Genomic DNA, 22,075 nt, shown 5'->3' on the forward strand with positions numbered 1-22,075 from the left:
ATTGTTTCTACTGCATAAAAATGAAACACTTCTGTACAATAAAAAAAAATCATAAATACAAGTAAGGCAAATGGAAAGCCAGGAAAAACTTGTCGGTATATTAACAAAAGGTTACTATCTTTAATATTGGAAGAGGTCTTCTATGTCAGTAAGAAAAAGACAAACATTTTTTAGTTAGGGAAAGGATATAAATACTCAAAACAAAAATAAAAATATAAATGGTTAATAAACAGAAGAAAAAAAACCTTTAACCTCATTAGCAATCGTAGAAATTCATAGGAAAACCACACTGAAATAACATTTTTCTTTTATTAAATTGGCAAACTATTTTTGTTAAATAATCTGCAATGTTGGCAAGATTAGGAAGACTGAAGATTGATGTTTAAAATGGACATGCTTTGTAACCCGGCATTTCAACATCCCCAATTTATGCCAAAGAATTTATTGCTGAAGTTTGCCAAGATCTGTACACAAAGATACTTCATGAAGTACTGATTTTAATAGCAGGAAATTGGGATTAATGTCCAGCAATTGGGATTAAATTGGTTAAATAAATCATAGCACCACCCTGTGATACAACATTATATAGCCATTTCAAGTGCTGATATGAAATAATATTTAATGAAGTGGGAACATAGTCATGTTACATAGTTAATTTAAAGTTTCAATTTATCAAGCAAATGTAGAGTCATTTTCTTTTTCATCATATATATATCCATAATCAAAAACATGCACAGAAGAAGCCTAGAAAGATTTACATAAAAATTTTTAGGATTCTGTGATTTTATTTTTTCTCACCTCTTTTTTGTGTTTTTAAACTTTCTAGGGAATTCTCTGGTGGTCCAGTGGTTAGGACTCTGTGCGTCCATTGCAGGGGGCACGGGTTTGATCCCTGGTCAGGGAACTAAGATCCCGCAAGCAATGCAAGCTGTGTGGTGCGACCAAAAACAAAACAAAGCAAAACAACTTTCTACAGTAACATTCTTTTCTATCCAGGAAAAAAATACCATTATTTCTTTTAAGTGGTGTGGAAGTTGCCTCTGCAGTATAGGTGGGAATGTCAGTTCTGGCTATTTCCTTTGAAAATATCTCTAGGTGCCATGGGTACACATTTACAAGAGCCCATTTTCTCTATTCTATGAGAATAGAGTGAGGGTGGGAGGAATTTTGGTGAATGTTTGTACTTGCAGCTTGTCCTGGAGTAAATCTTTAAGACTGTGGGAATAGGTGCTTTGCGCCCTGTTGAGCTGGCGAATGTATGTCAGGTTTCCTGTCCTTCCGTCTCCGTCATGTGCAAGGATCTGTGAGTGGAGGATTTCATTAATCTGAATGCATCTGCAACCCCATCAGGAGCATTTCAGTTTCATGGGCAAGTGGTTTGCTTTATTTGCTTTATTTGCTCCTGACGGAAATAAAGGGATGATACAATTAGTTCTGTCCACTGCATGTGGGGGTGGAGCTTAAGTGAATTACAACGTTCTGTGACAAAGTAAACATGAAATGGGCGTGAGAAGTTGGATAGCAAGAGGAAAGCAAAGTTTACTGATTCTCTCGTTTATTTGGCTCTCAGGTTTACGAGGATACACAAAAATCACACAAAGAAATCTGATGGGAATTGTCTCTAAAACTAAAAAATAACATCACCACTGATTTAGCCTTCATGAATCCCTCTCGTACTCTATTTCCAAATATAAGCCCTATATAAAACCACCCCCTTTCACTTTGGGGACCACTAAAACAAGTGACTATTATAGGACAGAAAAAAAGAAGACGTTTTAATAATATGTGTGTTCAGATGCTTGCATCAAATGTTAAAAACCCGTCAATTCACAATGCAGAATACCACCTGCCCACAGGTACAAACAAAAACATTTCCTTTGCTCCAAGGGATCTTTTTTCCATTTTATTATTGCTAGTATAAGAGATCAGGAAATGACTTAAAATGCACAAGTGGTTTGGCTGACTTTTTATGTGGTTTCTTTTGAATTCAGGAAGCTTTGAATGACATAAATGAGCTCTGTACAAATGTTTCTAGAAGGTTTATGGCTCATCTCTGAGGTTCCCAGAGAGTGGTCAGCTCCACATCACACCTCATGGGACCCCATGGCCCATGACAATGAAATCAAAGGAGGCTGTAATTTTCTCTCAGCCTTCTTTGGGCTTGAAGACTGGAAACAGCACAGAAGACCATACATTCAATGACACATCAGATTGGCATCTTCCCTGTGCCAGCAGCCATGCCCACGAGCTGTCATGGTGTGGTGTGTTACAGTCCTTGACCTGCTGGTGTTTATAGCTGGGGGTGAGAATGGAGCCAGGGAGGGGACATTAATTTAATAGGCTTCTGGGTGTTTCCATTCTTATTTCACTCTTGGACAAGCCGAAGAAGGAAATGGTTTTCAGCAACCTCTGTGATAAAACTATTTGCTTATTCAACTGAGTTATCTCTAAAAAATGCTAAAGGACAGTTTAATAATCACTGTCCCCCAACTGTCTCTCTCTAAATATAGTTCACATGTATGAACCATGAATCTCTCTCTTCCTTTCCTCCACACTCTCCCCGATTTTCCCCCAAACTGGCCTACTGTAGCTCTTTTCTCCTCTCCTTTTTCTCATCTTTTTTCCAATGGATTTTTCCTTCTTCTTCTCTAGCAACTCTCTGTTCTTTCCCATGTAAATCAAACCAGCCTACCTTGGCCATTCTCATGTTCCTCCCTAACCCTAACACCACACACAAAGGCCCAGAGTCTCCCGGGAAAGGTAGAATTCTCTTAATGGGTGTGATAACTCCAAGTATTAGGTACGATTAACGCACCGGACAGATGAGAAACCCGGACATAGAGAGGGCAAGTAACTTAGCCAGGGCTATGCAGCCCTCGAGTAGCAGAACCAGCCTTCAAAATTCGTCATTCCAAAGCTTGGGCTGTTTCCAAAGTACAAGCGGAGGTCCTCAGGGAGGGCTCTGGGTGGATGAGGAACAGAATTAAGTCATATTTACCGACAGCCACATCCTCTTAGATTCACGGAGCGGCTTCCATGCCCAGGACAGGAAATAGCCCTTCTCCCAGGAAGCCCCCCGTGGCGTGTGTCTCAGGCGACACACACATTGTGGAAAAAAAGCATTCTTTTTCTCAGAGGCCTGTATCTGCACAGCGCCAGGGGACCAGTCACACTGTTTTCCCATGAATGGTGCCCCCTGGAGTTGTGTGAGGGCTTGGCCTTGGCTGCACAGTTGCTTTATTTCTCACGTTGCTTTTTTTTGGAGGTCTTGAGGGGAAGGACTGTGACATCTGCTCTTGGAATGTTTCCAGCCCTGCTGAGGGTTCAAAGCCCACATCTGTTCCAGGGTCTTTCACTTCTGGTTCCTCTCAGTTCTCACTGACACTTCGGGCGGGGACCGATAACCTAAGCTTAAAATTCACATTGTCTTAAGAACCTAGACGAGGCAACTCGTGTAGTTGGAAGTATTTGAAAGACTCTGAGAAAAAGGTATCCCAAAATGTATGTGTGAATATACATTCTCTAGAAGTTACTGTCGTGTAAAACTCAGATGTAACCGCTTTTAGGTGAGACTCTATGAGTCAGAACGTGGGGTGGGGAAGGGGAAGAGCAGGAAGGGAGGAGACTTCAAGGTTTCTGTAGAAATAATTCGAGGGTAGGGGCATCTTCTCTCCCTTCGTCCCCCTTAGGTAGGTTTCCCGACTTTGCTGGGCCCATTAGAGTCTGAACTCTGCTTTCCTGTGGCCAAAGGGTCACAGCAGTTTCCTAGCTGAAACTCCTGGGAGCTGGTGACCAATGGGAAGACCAGCAACAGTGAGAAAAGCAGCCTTGATCTGTGGACCAAGGGCGGCTTTAAATGAGTGAAACTCTGTGTACTTGGGCTTTGAATAAGCCTGTGCGTCCTAACCCATTTTTAGTACCTGTGTTTGATCTGCTTTTAGCATGATGACCAACCAACAGACAATTGGCTCACAAGAGCCAGAGGGAAGGGAAGCTGAAGGAGGCTTCTCGAAAGCAATGCTACCTAAAACAAAACCATTTCTCATGGCTGGCTTTCATCTGTCAGAAAGCTTTGCATGTGAGATCAGGGGTATTGAAGCAAGAAGAAGGGAGTTATGGGTTTTGTTCCTCTCTATTCTGAATCAATAAAAGTAACAAACCTTGTGTGATTACAATAAGAAATATATACTTGGTCTTCCTCACCGGTTCCTCACACAGAGCTCCTAAACCCCTTGGAATTCCCTGGATGACAGGGACTCTTTTATTTTTTTCTTAAACATCTTCATTGGAGTATAATTGCTTTACAATATTGTGTTAGTTTCTGCTGTATAACAAAGTGAGTCAGCTATACGTATACATATATCTCCATATCTCCTCCCTCTTGTGTCTCCCCCTCCCCCTCCCTATCCCAGCCCTCTAGGTGGTCACAAAGCACCGAGCTGATCTCCCTGTGCTATGCGGCTGCTTCCCACTAGCTGGCTATTTTACATTTGGTAGCGTGTATATGTCAATGCTACTCCTTAAGGCACTTCGTCCCAGCTTACCCTTCCCCCTCCCTGTGTCCTCAAGTCCATTCTCTACGTCTGTGTCTTTATTCCTGCCCTGCCCCTAGGTTCATCAGAACCATTTTTTTTTTTTTTTTAGATTCCATATATATGTGTTAGCATACGGTATTTGTTTTTCTCTTTCTGGCTTACTTCACTCTGTATAACAGACTCTAGGTCCATCTACCTTACTGCAAATAGCTCAATTTCGTTTCTTTTTATGGCTAAGTAATATTCCATTGTATATATGTGCCACATTTTCTTTATCCATTCATCTGTTGATGGACACTTAGGTTGCTTCCATGTCCTGGCTAATGTAAGTAGTGCTGCAATGAACATTGTGGTACATGTCTCTTTTTGAATTATGGTTTTCTCAGGGTATATGCCCAGTAGTGGGATTGCTGGGTCGTATGGAAGTTCTATTTTTGTTTTTTGTGGGTTTTTTTGCGGTACGCGGGCCTCTCACTGTTGTGGCCTCTCCCGTTGCGGAGCACAGGCTCCGGACGCGCAGGCTCAGCGGCCATGGCTCACGGGCCCAGCCGCTCCGCGGCATGTGGGATCTTCCTCGACCGGGGCACGAACCCGTGTCCCCTGCATCGGCAGGCAGACTCTCAACCACTGCGCCACCAGGGAAGCCCTATTTTTAGTTTTTTAAGGAACCTCCATACTGTCCTCCATAGTGACTGTGTCAATTTACATTCCCACCAACAGTGCAAGAGTGTTCCCTTTTCTCCACACCCTCTCCAGCATTTATTGTTTGCAGATTTTTTGATGATGGCCATTCTGACCGGTGTGAGGTGATATCTCACTGTAGTTTTGATTTGCATTTCTCTAATGATTAGTGATGCTGAGCATCCTTTTATGTGTTTGTTGGCAATCTGTATATCTTCTCTGGAGAAATGTCTATTTAGGTCTTCTGTGATAGGAACTCTTTTGTTCTGATTAGGCTCCTCTTGGCTGGCCCCTAGGTAGCCAAGGATGGGGCTAGTCTCCGGAAAGGCCAAGCCATGATTAGAGGCATGGACCTATGGGGTAAAAGGAGGGGTTAGACATGGATGGTCAATGACTTAATCGATCACACCTACGCAGTGAAACCTCCATAAAAACCCCTAAACAATGGGTTTTGGAGAGCTGCTGAGTTGGTGAACACGTCTTGGTGCTGGGAGTGGGTGGGCAGCAGACCCAGAAAGGGCGTGGAAGCTCTGCATCCATCCCCCATACCTTGCCCTATGCATCTCTTCCGTTGGCTGTTCCTCAGTTGAAGTCTTTATAATACACCGTAAATAGTAAAGTTTACCTGAGTTCTGTGAACTGTTTAGTGAATAATCAAACCTGAGGAAGAGGTTGTAAGAACCACCAAATTTATAGCTGGTTGGTCAGAAGTACCGGTGACAACCTGGGGGTACGGCCAGCATCTGAAGTAAGGGGAGTGCGGTTTTGTGCGACTGAGCCTTTAACCTGTGGGGTCTGCAGTAATTCAGTGGAGTTAGTGTCAGAATTGAATGGAATGGAATTGTAGGACACCCATTTGGTACGAGAAGAGCTGGAAAATCGGTTGGTACGGAGGGAAAAAAATGCCTCATTTGGTGTCAGAAGTGGTATGAGTGGAAACAGTACACCTTGTTACAAGGGTTCTTTGTTGAGCACTGAGAATCCTGCAACCTTGAAACAATGAACACTGGGGTTTCCAATAGAGCAGGCAGGGGCAATTCATAGCCTTCTGGCTGTGTCTGTTTTTTTTTTTTTTTTTTTTTTTGCGGTATGCGGGCCTCTCACTGTTGTGGCCTCTCCCGTTGCGGAGCACAGGCTCCGGACGCGCAGGCCCAGCGGCCATGGCTCACGGGCTTAGTTGCTCCGCGGCATGTGGGATCTTCCCGGACCAGGGCACGAACCCGTGTCTCCTGCATCGGCAGGCGGATTCTCAACCACTGCGCCACCAGGGAAGCCCTGTGTCTGTTTTTTCAGTCTTGGACAAGCAGATAAAAGAAGATGATTTGAAACAGCCGGTTTGATAAAACTATTAGTTCATTTGAGGTTTTGGGAGGGTGGTTTTATTTTTTTAAAGATAAATAACTGTTAACTGGTGTACCGTGTTGTAGGGCTCATGCCTGCCCTGTTGTCCCGGCTCCGGCAACAGTGGGAGAGACTCAGCAGCCTGGGATCCAGACCTGCTGGCTATGTTGGTGACGCTGGACAAACAGCTGGGCCCTAGACCACATACTTGAGGAATGTTTTCCCAGCCTGGCCAGGGGAGGCTGCACACTGTCCCGGTTTGTTCATCTGCTTTCTGCAGCCAGTGCAGGAAAAGCAGGTCCAGCAGGGGCCGTTGTCACACATCGATGATACGTACCTCACGTTCAAAGTTCTTCACATATTGTTATGCTATATAAAAATAACATTCTAGGGCTTCCCTGGTGGCGCAGTGGTTGAGAGTCCGCCTGCCGATGCAGGGGACACGGGTTCATGCCCCGGTCTGGGAAGATCCCACATACCGCAGAGCGGCTGGGCCCGTGAGCCATGGCCGCTGAGCCTGCGCGTCCGGAGCCTGTGCTCCGCAACGGGAGAGGCCACAACAGTGAGAGGCCCGTGTACCACAAAAAAAAATATAAATTAATTTAAAAAAATAACATTCTATTTGTCATTTATGTTTTTTAGAATCAAAGTGTGTTCACTATGCAAAGATGAGTTGACAACATATTCTCTAACCATAGCTGAAGAATGTTAAGAAACCGGAATAGGATTTTAGAGAGAAGTGCACTTGCTTTCAATGAGTAAAACTCCCATGTGCTTGGGGTATGAATAAGCCTGAACATCATAATTCATTTTCATATTTGTCTTTGATCTGCTTTTTGCATAATGATCAATCAATAGACATTTGAGTGACTACTTGAAGAACCTTTGATGTAGAAAATGCTAGGCTAGAATCATGATCTCATGCCCTATTTGGACTCTATGGAAAAGAAAAGTATTCTTTCTCGTTTAGTGTTCAGGAGAAATCCTTTCATCAATTTATGTTGGTATTAGCAATTCAGAATCTACTAAAATGCAGAACAGAGTAAAATTAAAAGTTTATAATAAAGAGCTGAGTACAGGCTTTCTAAAAACTCAGTCATCAACACATTAAAGTGATGTGTCCAAGCTGTGGGCTTCTTAGAAACTGTCTAGAAAACTCTGTCTTCATAGAAACTCTCTAGTCCCCCTCCCCCCAGCCCCAGAGTGTTTTTTTGCTCAACAGTAGTACATAAACATCATCAACTGCTTTGAGTTGCCAGTTGTTTTTCCCAAGAAAAACATGCTGTTGTTATCAAGTATCTATGTTGTGAAATTTTTACAGCTTCTCAAAAGCTCTTCATGATGAGAAATGTTCTCCAGCAAGGATAGCAATCACAGCCTCAGACACACACACACACACACACACACACACACACACACACACACACACCCTTATCCTTCAAAAATTCAGAACATTCATGCCTGTGTCAACATGATTTCAGATAAGCACCAACCCACGAACCCAAACATGGTGTTGGCAGAGCCAGTAAACAAAGAAAAAGCAGTGTTCTGTTTGCCTCCACCTCATCTGCCACCATGGGCACTGTATTTTAATGAATTTTTGTTAGATAGCCAACCCTGCCGTAATTTGTGTCTACTTGGGCCTTTTACTAGGAAGTACAGTTTCTGATTTTTAGAAGAAAAACTTTGTCTTCTTAAAGACAGAACTGTGAATGTCAGTCACTTAATGAAGGCAAAAAAGATATATGATATGAGATTTTAAGAAATCACATTTAGGGGACTTCCCTGGCGGTCCAGTGGTTAAGACTCTGTGCTTCCACTGCAGGGGTCATGGTTTCAATCCCTGGTCCAGAAACTAAGATTCTACATGCCGTGCAGTGTGGCCAAAAAAATAAATTATAAAAAATCACGTTTAGAAGGAACACAGTCATTTATTTCAGGCTGTCATGAGTATTATTGCCCCAGCAGATACATGAATTACACAGCAGGGTCTTTTTGGTCACAGTTTGTAGCATGACTCACCTAGATTTACCAACTCCTGAAGGAGCTGATGAAACAATGCTTTAAAAAAAAATAAATTGCACGTCTATTTAAATTTTAAAATACTGTATATAAATAGCACTTTCTGTGACAAAAGTCCCTCAACTCCCATTTAAAAACTTATATGGTGTTTTCTCCATGAACATGGATTGCCTTTCTGGCTGGACTGTAAGCTTCTTTTATAGGTGACATGCAATATTATATTAGTTTCAGGTGTACAACTTAGTGTTTCACCATTTATGTACATTATGAATTGATGACCACAATAAGTCTAGTAACCATCTGTCACCATGCAAAGTTATCACAATATTATTGACTACATTCCCTATGCTCTGCATTACATCCCTATGACATTTATTTTATAACTGAAAGTTTGTACCTATTAATCTCCTCACCTATTTCAGCCAATCCCCCATACTTCCCCTCCGGTGACCACCAGTTTGTTCCCTGTATCTATGAGTCTCTTTCTGTTTTGTTTTTTGGATTTAACATATAGGTAATATCATACAGTATTTGCCTTTCTCTGACTGACTTATTTTACTTAGCATAATACCCTCTAGGTCCACACATATCTCAAGATTTCATAGTTTTTCATGGCTGAGTAATATTCCATTATGTGTATAGATATAGATGTTATATAGCTCCACATCTTTATCCATTCATCTATTGATGGACACATATTGTGTCCATATCTTGACTACTGTCAATCAGTGGACATAGGTGTGCAGATACCTTTTCAGATTAGTGTTTATTCATTCAACCACTCTATGTCTTTTGATTGGAAGCCTTTAGTCCATTTATAGTCAAAGTAATCATTGATAGGTATGTTATGTATTGGCATTTTAATTATTTTCGAATTGTTTTTGTAGTTCTTCTCTGTTCCTTACTTCTCTTGTTCTCTTCCCTTGTGATTCGATGACTTTCTTTTGTGCTATGTTTGTATTCCTTTCTCTTTATTTTTTTGTGTCTCTGTTATAGACTTTTGGTTTACGTTTACCATGAGGTTCATGTACAATAACTTATGTATATAGCAGTCTGTTTTAAGTTGATGGTCGCTTAATTTTGAGCACATTCTAAAAAAACTACATTTTTACTCCCCCTCCCACATTTTATGTTTTTGACCTTGTATTTTACACTTTTTTACTTTGTGTGTCGCTTAGCTAATCATTTTAAATATAGATGATTTTACTACTTTTGTCTTTTAACATTCATACCACCTTTACTATATGTTTGCCTTTACCAGTAAGATTTTTTCTTTCATAATTTTCTTTTTTTTTTTTTTTTTTTTTTTGGCGGTATGCGGGCCTCTCACCGCTGTGGTCTCTCCCGCTGCGGAGCACAGGCTCCGGACGCGCAGGCCCAGCGGCCATGGCTCACGGGCTTAGTTGCTCCACGGCATGTGGGATCTTCCCGGACCAGGGCACGAACCCGTGTCTCCTGCATCGGCAGGCGGATTCTCAACCACTGCGCCACCAGGGAAGCCCCATAATTTTCTTGTTTCTAGTTATGGCCTTTTCTTTTCTGTCTAAAGTTCTTTTAACATTTCTTGTAAGGCCAGTTTAGTGGTGATGAGCTCCTTTAGCTTTTGCTTGGCTGGGGAACGATTTCTCCTTCAATTCTGAATTATAACCTTGTCAGGTAGAGTTTTATTAGTTGTGAGTATTTTCTTTTCAGGACTTTTAATAAATAGTGCCAGTCCTTTCTGGCCTGTAAAGTTTCTGCTGAAAAATCAGCTGGCTGTCTGTGGGGGTTCCCTTGTATGTAACTAGCTGTTTCTCTTGCTGCTTTTCAGATTGTCCTTTAACTTTTGACATTTTAATTATAATGTGTCTGGGTGTGGTTTTCTTTGGGTTCCTCCTGCTTGGGGCTTCCTGTGATTCCTGAACTTGGGTGTCTGTTTTCTTCACCAGGTTAGGGAAGTTTTCAGCCATTATTTATTTAATAGGTTTTCTGTCCCTTTCTCTCTCTCTCCTCTTCTGGGACCCTATAATGTGAGTGTTAGTACACTTGATGTTGTCCCAGAGGCCCCTTAAGCTATCCTCATTTTTAAAAATTCTCTTTTTGTTTGCTGTTCCAATTTCATGATTTCCAGTTCCCTGTCTTCCAGATCACGGATATCTTCTGCATCCTCTACTCTGCTGTTGATTCTCTCTAGTGTGTTTTTCATGTCACTTATTGTATTCTTCAGTTCTGACTGGTTCCTTCTTCTATCTTCTATCTCTTTGTTGAAGTTCTCACAGAGTTTATCCATTCTTCTCCCGACTTTGGTGACCATCTTTATGACTATTTCTTTGAGCTTTTTATCTGGTAAATTGCTCGTCTCTGTTTCATTTAGTTATTTTTCTGAAGTTTTGGCCCGTTCTTTCACTTGGAAGGTGTTCCTTTGTCTCCTCATTTTACCTAACTCTTTGTGTTTGTTTCTATTTTTTAAAAAAATATTTATTTATTTATTTGGCTGTGCTGGTCTTAGTTGTGGCATGTGGGATCTTTGTTGCGGCAGGCAGGATCTTTAGTTGCAGTATGCGAACTCTTAGTTGCAGCGTGTAGGATCTAGTCCCCTGACCAGGGATTGAACCCTTGAACCTGGGCCCCCTGCATCGGGAGCATGGAGCCTTAGCCCCCGGACCACCAGGGAAGTCCCTTTGTGTTTGTTTCTATGTATTAAGTATAACAGCTACATCTCCAGGTCTTGAAAGAGTGGTCTTAGGTAGAAGGTGTACTGTGGGGCCTTGTGGCATGTTCCCCCACACACACCGGTCATCAGAGCCACATGCTCCAGTGGGCTGTGTGGGTAGTGTATGCCCTCCTGTTGTGGTTGGGCTGTGATTGCTGCATGTGCATTGGTGGGCAGGGTTGGTTCTTAGCCATGCTGGCTGAGAGGTCCTGTCACAACAGCTGCAGGTGTGCTGATATGCGGTCCTGGCCCCCAGTGTTGCAGTGCCTGGCCGTGACTGTTGCAGGCATGCTGGTGTGCAGGGCTGGCCCCTCCTGGAGCGGGAGCCACCCCCTAGAGTGGGCACTGGTGCTGGCCAGGGTGGCCTGCCGGTTGGGGGAGGGCAGGAGCCACTTTGGAGGGGCTGGCTGGGGTGGGCAGGTTGCGCAGGGCTGGTCCTCGGGGGAACAGCAGGGCAGGACACATGGAGTTAGCTAGTTTGATGAATAACGGCAGACGTGGTACCCACCGGCACCAGGCCAGCTAGGTGGAAGGAGAATTTTTTATTTTTTTTTATTTTTTATTTTTTTTGCGGTACGCGGGCCTCTCACTGTTGTGGCCTCTCCCGTTGCGGAGCACAGGCTCCGGACGCGCAGGCTCAGCGGCCATGGCTCACGGGCCCAGCCGCTCCACGGCATGTGGGATCTTCCCAGACCAGGGCACGAACCCGTGTCCCCCGCATCATCAGGCGGACTCCCAAACACTGCGCCACCAGGGAAGCCCGAAGGAGAATTTTTTAAATGGCGCCCAACAGCATTTCAGTTCCAGAGAAAGTTCCAGCAGATGGCTGCCCCCCCAGCACATACCCTAAAATTAGTCAGTGAATCACCTGGGAACTTTACAAGCTGCTGCCTCTGCGCTGGGCCTCTGAGCCAGTGAGTTTGTGCCCAAGCTCTTCAAGATCAGCGTCTCAGTTTCCCACAGGCCTCCAGCTCCCCCGGACGTTAGTCCTCTGACCTTCAAAGCCAGGCCTTTTGGGGGCTTGGCTTCACAGTGCAGGTACCCTACTGTAGGGGACTTCTGCAGCTGTGCTATCCCTCCCGCTTTGTGGGTGGCTGCATGGGGGGTGTGGGTTCTGGCTAGACTGCGTCTCTGCCCCTCCTACGTGTCTCACTGTGGCCTTTTCTTTCTATCCTTAGTTGTAGAAAGTTGTTTCTGCTAGTCTTCAGGTCTTTCTCAGGGATAGTTGTTGTGCTCTATGTAGTTGTAGGTTTTGTGTGTCCATGGGAGGAGGTGAGCTCAGGTCTTCCTACTCTGCCATCTTGATCTGGAAAACCCAGAATCCATGCTTTTTTTAAGCTGATTCCAGATACCATACTGCTACTGATTCAGTTACCACCGTTTTAGTAAATATTATTCCAAAACATTCCAGTCTATCATTCATGATGAATTAATACAATTTCTCTATCAGGTCTGGTGCCAATTTTTAGAAAATAAAAAATGAGTAAATAAAAAGGTATGTACCAAAGCCTAGAGAGGAAAAGAGAACAGTTTTGGACAGATTTTTCTCTTGGATTTGATTACATGAAAGCACCCAAAGACCATGATTTCAGTTCCCTGTCCAGGTAAAATGCTGTGCTCTTTCTCTTTCTTGGTAATGTGTCTGAGCCGCCTGTCCAAGGGTGACCAGTGACACTCCCTTGTATCAGGCTTAGGCACTGAGGCAATCGGCCAGAAGAGATCGGAGAAATCTGAGGCCAGAGGACAGGAAAACCCAAAGGTCTGAGCAGCGATGAGTCAGAGGCAGGTGTACCGCGGAAATCCAGAGCCCAGAAATATCCAGGGGCTGAGCAAGACAGGAAGGCCAGAGTCCAAGCACACGCCTGCTAGGCAAGTTGGTAGGGTTTCTGTGTTCTAAGTCAAGACGTGGTCAGAGGATGAGGCCTTTGTTCATTGTCTTCCCTGTCCCCCAATTCTGTGCTTTCCACAAACGCACTCTCTCTCTTTTTTATGGTTATTCAAAACCTGCCCCACTTGTAAGATCAGGGTTACATCCCCTTTGGTTCCACCCCTCGCTGACTTGAGCCACAGCTATTCCTTTCCTTGGCTTATGCTGTTAACCATCTATGCAACTCATTTAGGACTTAATCTTACGGTGTTTTTTTGTTTTGTTTTGTTTTTAAAGTTATTTCACATACTAATTCATTTTACAAGGATGATACAATCTTTTTTCTTTTTTAAAATTAATTAATTTATTTTTGGCTGCGTTGTGTCTTCGTTGCAGTGTGCGGGCTTCTCATTGTGGTGACTTCTCTTGTTGTGGAGCGCAGGCTCTAGGCGCCCGGGCTTCAGTAGTTGTGGCACACGGGCTTAGTTGCTCCACAGCATGTGGGATCTTCCTGGACCAGGGCTCGAACCCGTGTCCCCTGCATTGGCAGGTGGATTCTTAACCACTGCTCCACCAGGGAAGCCCTATGGTGTTTTATTGACATTCAGAATTGTTGTTTCAACATATCTTGTTTCCCCAAACCATACTAGAAGCTCCTTGAAGTTAAGACTTGATCCATAGTGTGAGAGGCCAGACCAGGAACTTTATTTCCAGTGGTCAGTCTTGCTCACCCACCAATGGAGCCATTGGCTTGTGGTTTATTAGATTTTCCTGAGTGGGGACAGGATGGCTCCCAGAGCCTAAGGCGAGGGTTGAGTCTTCCCGGGTGAATGGTCTTGGTGCAGCCTCCCTGGGGTCTGGGCATAAGTTCCTGGTGATGCTTTCTCACGATTTACCCTCTTACCATTTTGCTCTCCAGCTCTCTTTTAACCACATTTGTGCTATCTTTTCTAGATTATAGGATATTCTAACCTCTTTCTGAAACCTGCAAAAGTTATATCGTTACTGTACCTCATTATGGTGTTGACTTTTGAATCTTGGCAAGTGTCTAATAATCCAATCTTTGGCTTTCTTGGAACTTTTCTTACAATTCCATATGGGTCTTTGTTACTCATCCTTTACTATTTATTCTTCCCATCTGTGGGCCATGTGCTCTTACGGTCAGGTTAATAGAAGAGTTCCTTTGGTTTCATCAATTCAGTGGAGGCGCAACTGGTATTGGGGGAACAATTCTATGGTCCTTGGATTAAAGAACTTTCAGCATGCCTGGCCTTCCACCGCTGAGGACCAGCATTGCCCTCAGGTATTACAACAAGCAAAAATGCCTCCACCAATTTCCAAATGGCTCCTGGTTGAGTCACATGGTTTTCGATGCTGTCTCGCCACCCAGCACTCCAAAAGCACACACTTCCTCCCTGAATGGAATTGTTTGTGCGTCTGCCAACAGACTGTTTCTTTTCTGAAAGCTCATCATACCTTTAAGTTATTCTTCCTTTTAGAACGTTTATTTTTGCTTTGGAATGAGTCATATATTGTTTTGTTTTGTTTTGTTTTACTTATTATTATGGGAATTGTCAAACATACACAAATAGAGAGAATAGCAAAATGAACCCCCATGGATCTATCACCTGATTTCAACAGTTATCAGCTAATAGACAATGCTGTTTTTTTCTATACCCTTACCTACCACCCTCCACCCACTTCCTGTGCCATTAGATAATTTTGAAGCAAATTACAGACATCATTCATTGTATGCAGCTTTTAGATAAACTTTGGGATATCTTTTTGTGTTTCAAAGGCAACAAGGGTTAAGGTGAAACACTTGCTTAATTCTCCAGGACTCCACCCTTCCACATCCCTGCACATTCCTTCTGATTCAGCTAACTTCCTTGCTTCCTCTACATTCTGAGACAAAAATGCCAAGACAAGTCAAGAATTTATCAGATGTTCTGTTTTTAGCAGAGGGAGACTTGAAGCAGCTGTGTGGAGTATGCAAGTCTCACTGCAGCTCCGTGTTTTCTCTGTGCCAGTTTGGTGATCTGTAACAGGCAATTGACATCCACATCTTCTCTAATATAGTTTAACAGCATCCAAATATCATTTCTATTTCTGCCTCTCTTTGTATTCGCCAAAAAGCTCTCCACCAGGCTGGGAATCTGAGTCTGTGCTTGAAGCGGCCCTCCTGTTTTGTCCTTTGCCTATCCTGCTAATTTGGAAAAGGTACGTCCTTCTGCTGATGACTCGAGGTACAGTCCCCATCCTAGCACTAAATGAAGCCAAAGAGATTGCTTTTCAGTTGTGACTCTAAACGTATTTTGAAAATAAGGGGAACACATGTTGAGTCAGGTAGTGGTTGAGTGGTAATCCGGCAACGGGAGATCAGAATGATTGGTTCTGTCATGACTGGGTCTTAAATGACTGGGACAGTCACGTGGTCTGTCCTGCCTTCTTCCTTCGTACCCTCGTGGGATGCCTTTGCTGACTGTTTGATTGCCCAATGGTTAGAATTGATTAACCCTGCTGACTTTGGGGCAGCTCTTTGAAAACAAATTGATGAACCATGTAAACACTAAGCTTGACCTGGAGCACTCGTAAGTGCCAAACCATTGACTCTGAGGCCCCTGGGTCTCTTCAGTATATTTGGGGAGCAATGAACTTGACTTGGGATTCAACTTTTCAGCCAGCCTCTCACTGAAGTATGACTATCCCCTTGGATGTTTTTCCCCCCAAATGTAACTCCCCTCCAACTTCTTGCTTTTAGATGAGTGTTTAAAACGAGTATAGATCTGTGTGAGGAACAGTTTGAAAGCTGCCTGTATACCTGGGCTGCAAGCAGATCCAGAAGAAGGAAACGGATGTTAAATGCTCATGCCAGACACTCCAAAGGAATGCTTAGATTGTTATATTCAATTAGTAAGTGCAGCATTGTTTAGAAAAGTCTTGTAAGAATACTTTTAAAAGTTCCACTCCTAAAAAGATGTAATTTGGACGGCTTTATCTTCTTTTGTGCTTGTAATGTTAGCCCTAGATTCGAGAGTGCAGTGGTATTATTATTGTCATTATTATTGATTTTGGCCAAACACTGAGGGTGATTTAAGGAACTTGCCTAAAATCAAATGGTTTATTAGTACAGAGTCTGGAGCCTATGTCTCTGCTAGAATATAGAGAGATTTGCCAAGCTTGTCCACTCATTCTATCTGCTTTTGCCATAGTCTGTGATAATTCAGTCCAGCCTGGTCATTTACATGGCCGTCAGCAAATGAGCCAGTCACCATCGTGAGCTGCAGAGTAGAAGGACATCGAGACAAGAAAGATCCTCATCCTTGCCTACCTCTCTGAGGTGCTGTGACAACTAAAAGAGCAAATGTGTATGAAAATTCTTTGTAAGCTGTAAAGCCCCATTCAGAGGAAAATAAGGATGCTGATACAAATAGCACATGACACCAGCGGCATATTTTCAGTTAGCCAGTCATTGAGCTGAATCCTTTATGCATCATCTCATTTAATCCTCACACCAATCTTATAATGTTCTGTCATAATTATTGTTTTTCTATCTACGTATAAATATATATGGTATAGGATAATATAGCAAAAGTATAAATGTGTTAATAAAAAAATACAGTTTTTAGTGCTGTAAAGACTTCTCTGGACCAATGCCACTCCAAATCATTGATTTCTGCCAAAAAATACAAAAGAAACAAAAAAACCCAATGGGCACCCCCAAATAAATCAGACCCTCAGCCATATCCTTCTCTGGCATTCGTAATTCATCACGCACTTAACAGCAGTTTCTAAGCATCTAAATGTATATATATATATACACACATACATACATACATTTAGATATATTCTAAAATATATATAAATAAATATGTATATGTGCTCTTAAATATGTCAGCAGTGACCTTCTATTTTTAAAGAACAAGAACAAGGCTTCTTCCAAGTGGTCACTTTAATAATTATTCATTTAATAATTAATAATTCCTTTAAAAGATTCCATAAAATATATCCATAAAATAATTTAATAATTATCCACGCCTTTGGTCAAGTTCCTCTAGGTGGTGGTCTCTTTTCTCACTCCTACTCGTCAGTATAACAAAAGGAGAAGCCTTCAAATGCAGTTAGTTTGAAACCAAGGACAGCTAAGAGATAATTAGGGGCAGAGAATAGGAAATGCCAGCTTCTTTCAGGATGATGTTGCTTCCTTTTCATAGGTGGGAAAACCAGTCTTTTCATATTGGCTTGTCAAGGCATAAGTAGCAACGTGGTTCCTAAATGTCTAACAAAATGGAAATAATTTAATAAATTATAGTGCAGCCATACAATAGAATATTATGAGCCAATTAAAATGATTTTTAGATGGGGAAAATTATAGTGTGGGGAACTCCTCAAAATAAAATGGTAAATGATAAAAATCAGGGTATACAACTGTATGCATGGTATGCCCCCAAGGTTGTTTTACACACACACACACACACACACACACACACACAACACACGCACACCAGCACAAAATAGGCATCAAAATGTTAATAGAGGTTTTCTTTGGATGTCTAAGCTATGAGTTTTTCAAAAATTTTAATTATTATACTTTTCCTTATTTTCCAAATATTCTATAATGAACATTTAGTATTTTTATAATAAGAAGATGGATGTAAAATAGTAAAGAGGTTGTATATTGTGATTTAAATGTAGGCAAGAGTTTCTGAAGATTATAGTTTCCAAAGTTAATGTGGTTTTAATAGTCCTGTTAAATTATGAACAGAAATCTGATTTTTCTACGCGGCTTTCCCTTATTCTAGGGGCTTTTTAGCAGATTCCTATTGCACTGAATGGTTCTTATCTTCTCAGCATGCACAGAATTTCCCAGGAGTACCTGATAAATGTTTTGGGCAAATGACTTTCAGATGACTGGGGCTCAGCCTAGCAAAGGACTCCTGCAGTGCATTGAGTTTCCTTCTAATTTAAAGGAGATTATTTAAATTTGCCTAAAGCTCTCAATGTACTACTTGAAAGTTCTTGCTAAACATAGAACAAAACCAATAAAAATCTCTAGGGAATAAATGCGACAAAAATAGAACTAAGATGCATTTTTATGAGCAGATATTTGAATATTAAGTGTTGAAAAGAAAGACATTTATTAATTGGAGATAAACCTCTGAAAACCTATTGAAACATATACATGGGACATGATCATAATGCAGAGGTATTGATTTCTACCTTAGAAAAGTATTTTTAAAACTTAATAAAAATAATGCCGTTTGCAGCAACATGGATGGACCTGGAGGTTGTCATGCCGAGTGAAGTAAGTCAGACACAGAAAGACAAATATCATATATTGCTTATACGTGGAATCTTTAAAAAGGCTACAAACGAACTTATCTACAAAACAAAAATAGAGTTACAGATGTAGAAAACAAACGTATGGTTATCAGGGGGTAAGTTGGGGGAGGGATAAATTGGGAGACTGGGATTGACATATACACACTACTATATATAAAATAGATAAGTAATAAAGACCTACTGTATAGGGAACTCTATTCAATACTCTGTAATGGCCTATATGGGAAAAGAATCTAAAAAAGAGTGGATATATGTAATGTATAACTGATTCACTTTGCTGTACAGCAGAAACTAACACAACATTGTAAATCAACTATACTTCAATTTTTTAAAAAAAGCTTAATTAGAAAAACAAAACGAAAATTAGATTGGTATTTCCTAAAAGTTGGCCAGCCCTCATGGAGAAGAGCAGGGCATCTTTGTCAGTACCTATTTAGCTAGGGCTTGGTGCCTGTGGGATTATGAGGAGGTCTGTGAACATGCCTGGGTTAGAAGTGGGCAACACTTTGTGTGACAGAGCTTCATCTCTGGGGCTCAAAGGCATGGACTGTGTTCCTGTTTGCTGTCAGACCCCTTCCCTGCCTCTCCCCTGCTCCTATCTGCTATTTCAGGGAAAACACTTCTCAGATTCCTTGCCCTCTGGCTTGATGTAGTTTCCATTTGGCCAATGGAAACTCCTGGAAGACTGGGGGAGAAGGGTAGAAGCCATGGTACTTTTCTCCCTCTCTCTGTACCTTGGATGGTGTCTTTGGTTATAGCTTTTCCTCCTTTTTGGTACTGGCTTCTGCCTGGTGATTCTGAATTCTGGGCTCCATCAACACCCTCTGCTCCCTTTGCACTCCCAGCCTCCGTAGCTTCCAGCTGTCACTCATCTGTTTGGCTTCTCTACTCTTTCATCACTTATATATTAAATTCTCAGTATTAAATTCCCTGCAAAATACTCAAATTCGTTTCTACTTTTCTCACTAGACTCTGGCAATACAGCAGGTTATAATTTAGGTTCATGTTGGGAAATGCACTCCAGCTCACGGGAACATACATAAGGGAAGAAAAGCAGAGTTTTCAAAGATCCACTGCATCTCAGATATTTTGTCACAGTGGCAGCAGGGAAAATGCAGGGGCTGCATAGACTGGGGCTTGTTTATGCACAGAGATTTAGAGAGAATTTTAAGCATGTGTCAAAAGAAAAACAAAAGTTGGCTATCTTCATGATTCAGGGCTGATGGCTGATACCTGGTGAACTGTTTATGGATCATGTGGAGAAGCCATTTATTTCCTTAGGAATCAGCTTTTTTATTCCATGGAGCTTCAAACAATATTTATTCTCTTGAGTAGAAACTTTCCAGGAAGACCTAAATTTAATAAAACTTGAACAAAGTCTGAATATAAGAGGATGTCTCCCATGGCTGTGCTAAGCATGATTGGGTAACAGAGTGTATATAATTTTAAGAAAACCACTCTGGGATAATTACTAGGTGCTTTTTAAATGTTAAAATTCTAAACTCTATAAGTCAGGACCATAATTTGTGAAATCAAAGAATTACCAGTTGCAGGGGCTTCCCTGGTGATGCAGTGGTTAAGAATCCTCCTGTCAATGCAGGGGACATGGGTTCAAGCCCTGGTTTGGGAAGATCCCACATGCCGCAGAGCAACTAAGCCCATGCACCACACTACTGAGCCTGTGCTCTAGAGCCCATGAGCCACAACTACTGAGCCCATGTGCCACAACTACTGAAGCCTGTGTGCCTAGAGCCTGTGCTCTGCAACAAGAGAAGCCACCACAATGAGAAGCCTGTGCACTGCAACAAAGAGTAGCCCCCACTCACTACAACTAAAAGAAAGCCCTCGTGCAGCAACGAGGACCCAACGGAGCCAAAAATAAATACATAAATAAATAGATTTATTTAAAAAAGAAAAAAAAATTACCGGTTGCTATAGTTTTGCCATCAATGGGAAATCCTTATGATAGAGGCAGGCATAGAACAATTACAAACCGTGCCCTCTAAAGAAAGACAGCAAACAAGATGTGCTCACTACATAGCAGACAAAATCTTTGCTGAGTGAAGGCATGCACACCTGAAATCATCAATGAACAAGCAATTCTTTCTGTCTGGACTTAATAGTATCTTTTAAGTGAGGTTTTGAAGAATGGCAAGTCATTCGGCAGGCAAAAGCAAAGTAGGATTTCAAGAAGACCCAAGTGATAGAGCAGAAAGAGTGAACAGTGGCCAGGTGAGGCTGGAGTGGGGAGGGTTATAAGACAAGGCTGGCAAGAAGCAAGAACTACAGTCCTGTAGCCTGTGGAACAAAAACCACATTCACAGAAAGATAGACAAGGTGAAAAGGCAGAGGGCTATGTACCAGATGAAGGAACTAGATAAAACCACAGAAAAACAACTAAATGAAGTGGAGATAGGCAACCTTCCAGATAAAGAATTCAGAATAATGAGAGTGAAGATGATCCAGGACCTCAGAAAAACAATGGAGGCAAAGATCGAGAAGATTGAAGAAATGTTTAACAAAGACCTGGAAGAACTAAAGAACAAACAACAGAGATGAACAATACAATAACTGAAATGAAAACTACACTAGAAGGAATCAAAAGCAGAATAACTGAGGCAGAAGAATGGATAAGTGACCTGGAATACAGAATGGTGGAATTTACTGCTGCAGAACAGAATAAAGAAAAAGAATGAAAAGAAATGAAGACAGCCTAAGAGACCTCTGGGACAACATTAAATGCAACAACATTCACATTATAGGGGTCCCAGAAGGAGAAGAGAGAGAGAAAGGACCAGAGAAAATCTTTGAAGAGATTATAGTCGAAAACATCCCTAACATGGGAAAGGAAATAGCCCCCCAAGTCTGGGAAGCGCAGCGAGTACCATACAGGATAAACCCAAGGAGAAACATGCCGAGACACATAGTAATCAAATTGACAAAAATTAAAGACAAAGAAAAATTATTGAAAGCAGCAAGGGAAAAATGACAAATAACATACAAGGGAATTCCCATAAGGTTAACAACTGATTTTTCAGCAGAAACTCTACAAGCCAAAAGGGAGTGGCAGGATATATTTTAAGTGATGAAAGGGAAGAACCTACAACCAAGATTACTCTACCCGGCAAGGATCTCATTCAGATTTGACAGAGAAATCAAAAGCTTTACAGACAAGCAAAGGCTAAGAGAATTCAGCACCACCAAACCAGCTCTACAGTAAATGCTAAAGGAACTTCTCTAAGTGGGAAACACAAGAGAAGGAAAGGATCTACAAAAACAAACCCAAAGCAATTAAGAAAATGGTGATAGGAACATACATATTGATAATTACCTTAAACGTGAATGGATTAAATGCTCCAACCAAAAGACACAGGCTTGCTGAATGGATACAAAAACAAGATCCATATATATGCTGTCTACAAGAGACCCACTTCAGACCTAGGGACACATACAGACTGAAAGTGAGAGGATGGAAAAAGATATTCCATGCAAATGGAAATCAAAAGAAAGCTGGAGGGCTTCCCCGGTGGCGCAGTGGTTGAGAGTCTGCCTGCCGATGCAGGGAATGCGGGTTCGTGCCCCGGTCCAGGAAAA

The 22,075-nt window shown here is 42.0% G+C and overlaps 1 long non-coding RNA gene across 5 annotated transcripts in view; it reads left to right on the top strand.

Annotated features, from left to right (window-relative positions):
- Nucleotides 1-22,075, top strand: part of LOC131742711 (uncharacterized) — a 587,718-nt gene that overhangs the window by 22,061 nt on the left and 543,582 nt on the right. The window lies entirely within an intron of this gene.

The sequence above is a fragment of the Kogia breviceps genome, chromosome 15 (genome assembly GCF_026419965.1).
Source record: "Kogia breviceps isolate mKogBre1 chromosome 15, mKogBre1 haplotype 1, whole genome shotgun sequence".
NCBI classification, from domain to species: domain Eukaryota; kingdom Metazoa; phylum Chordata; class Mammalia; order Artiodactyla; family Physeteridae; genus Kogia; species Kogia breviceps.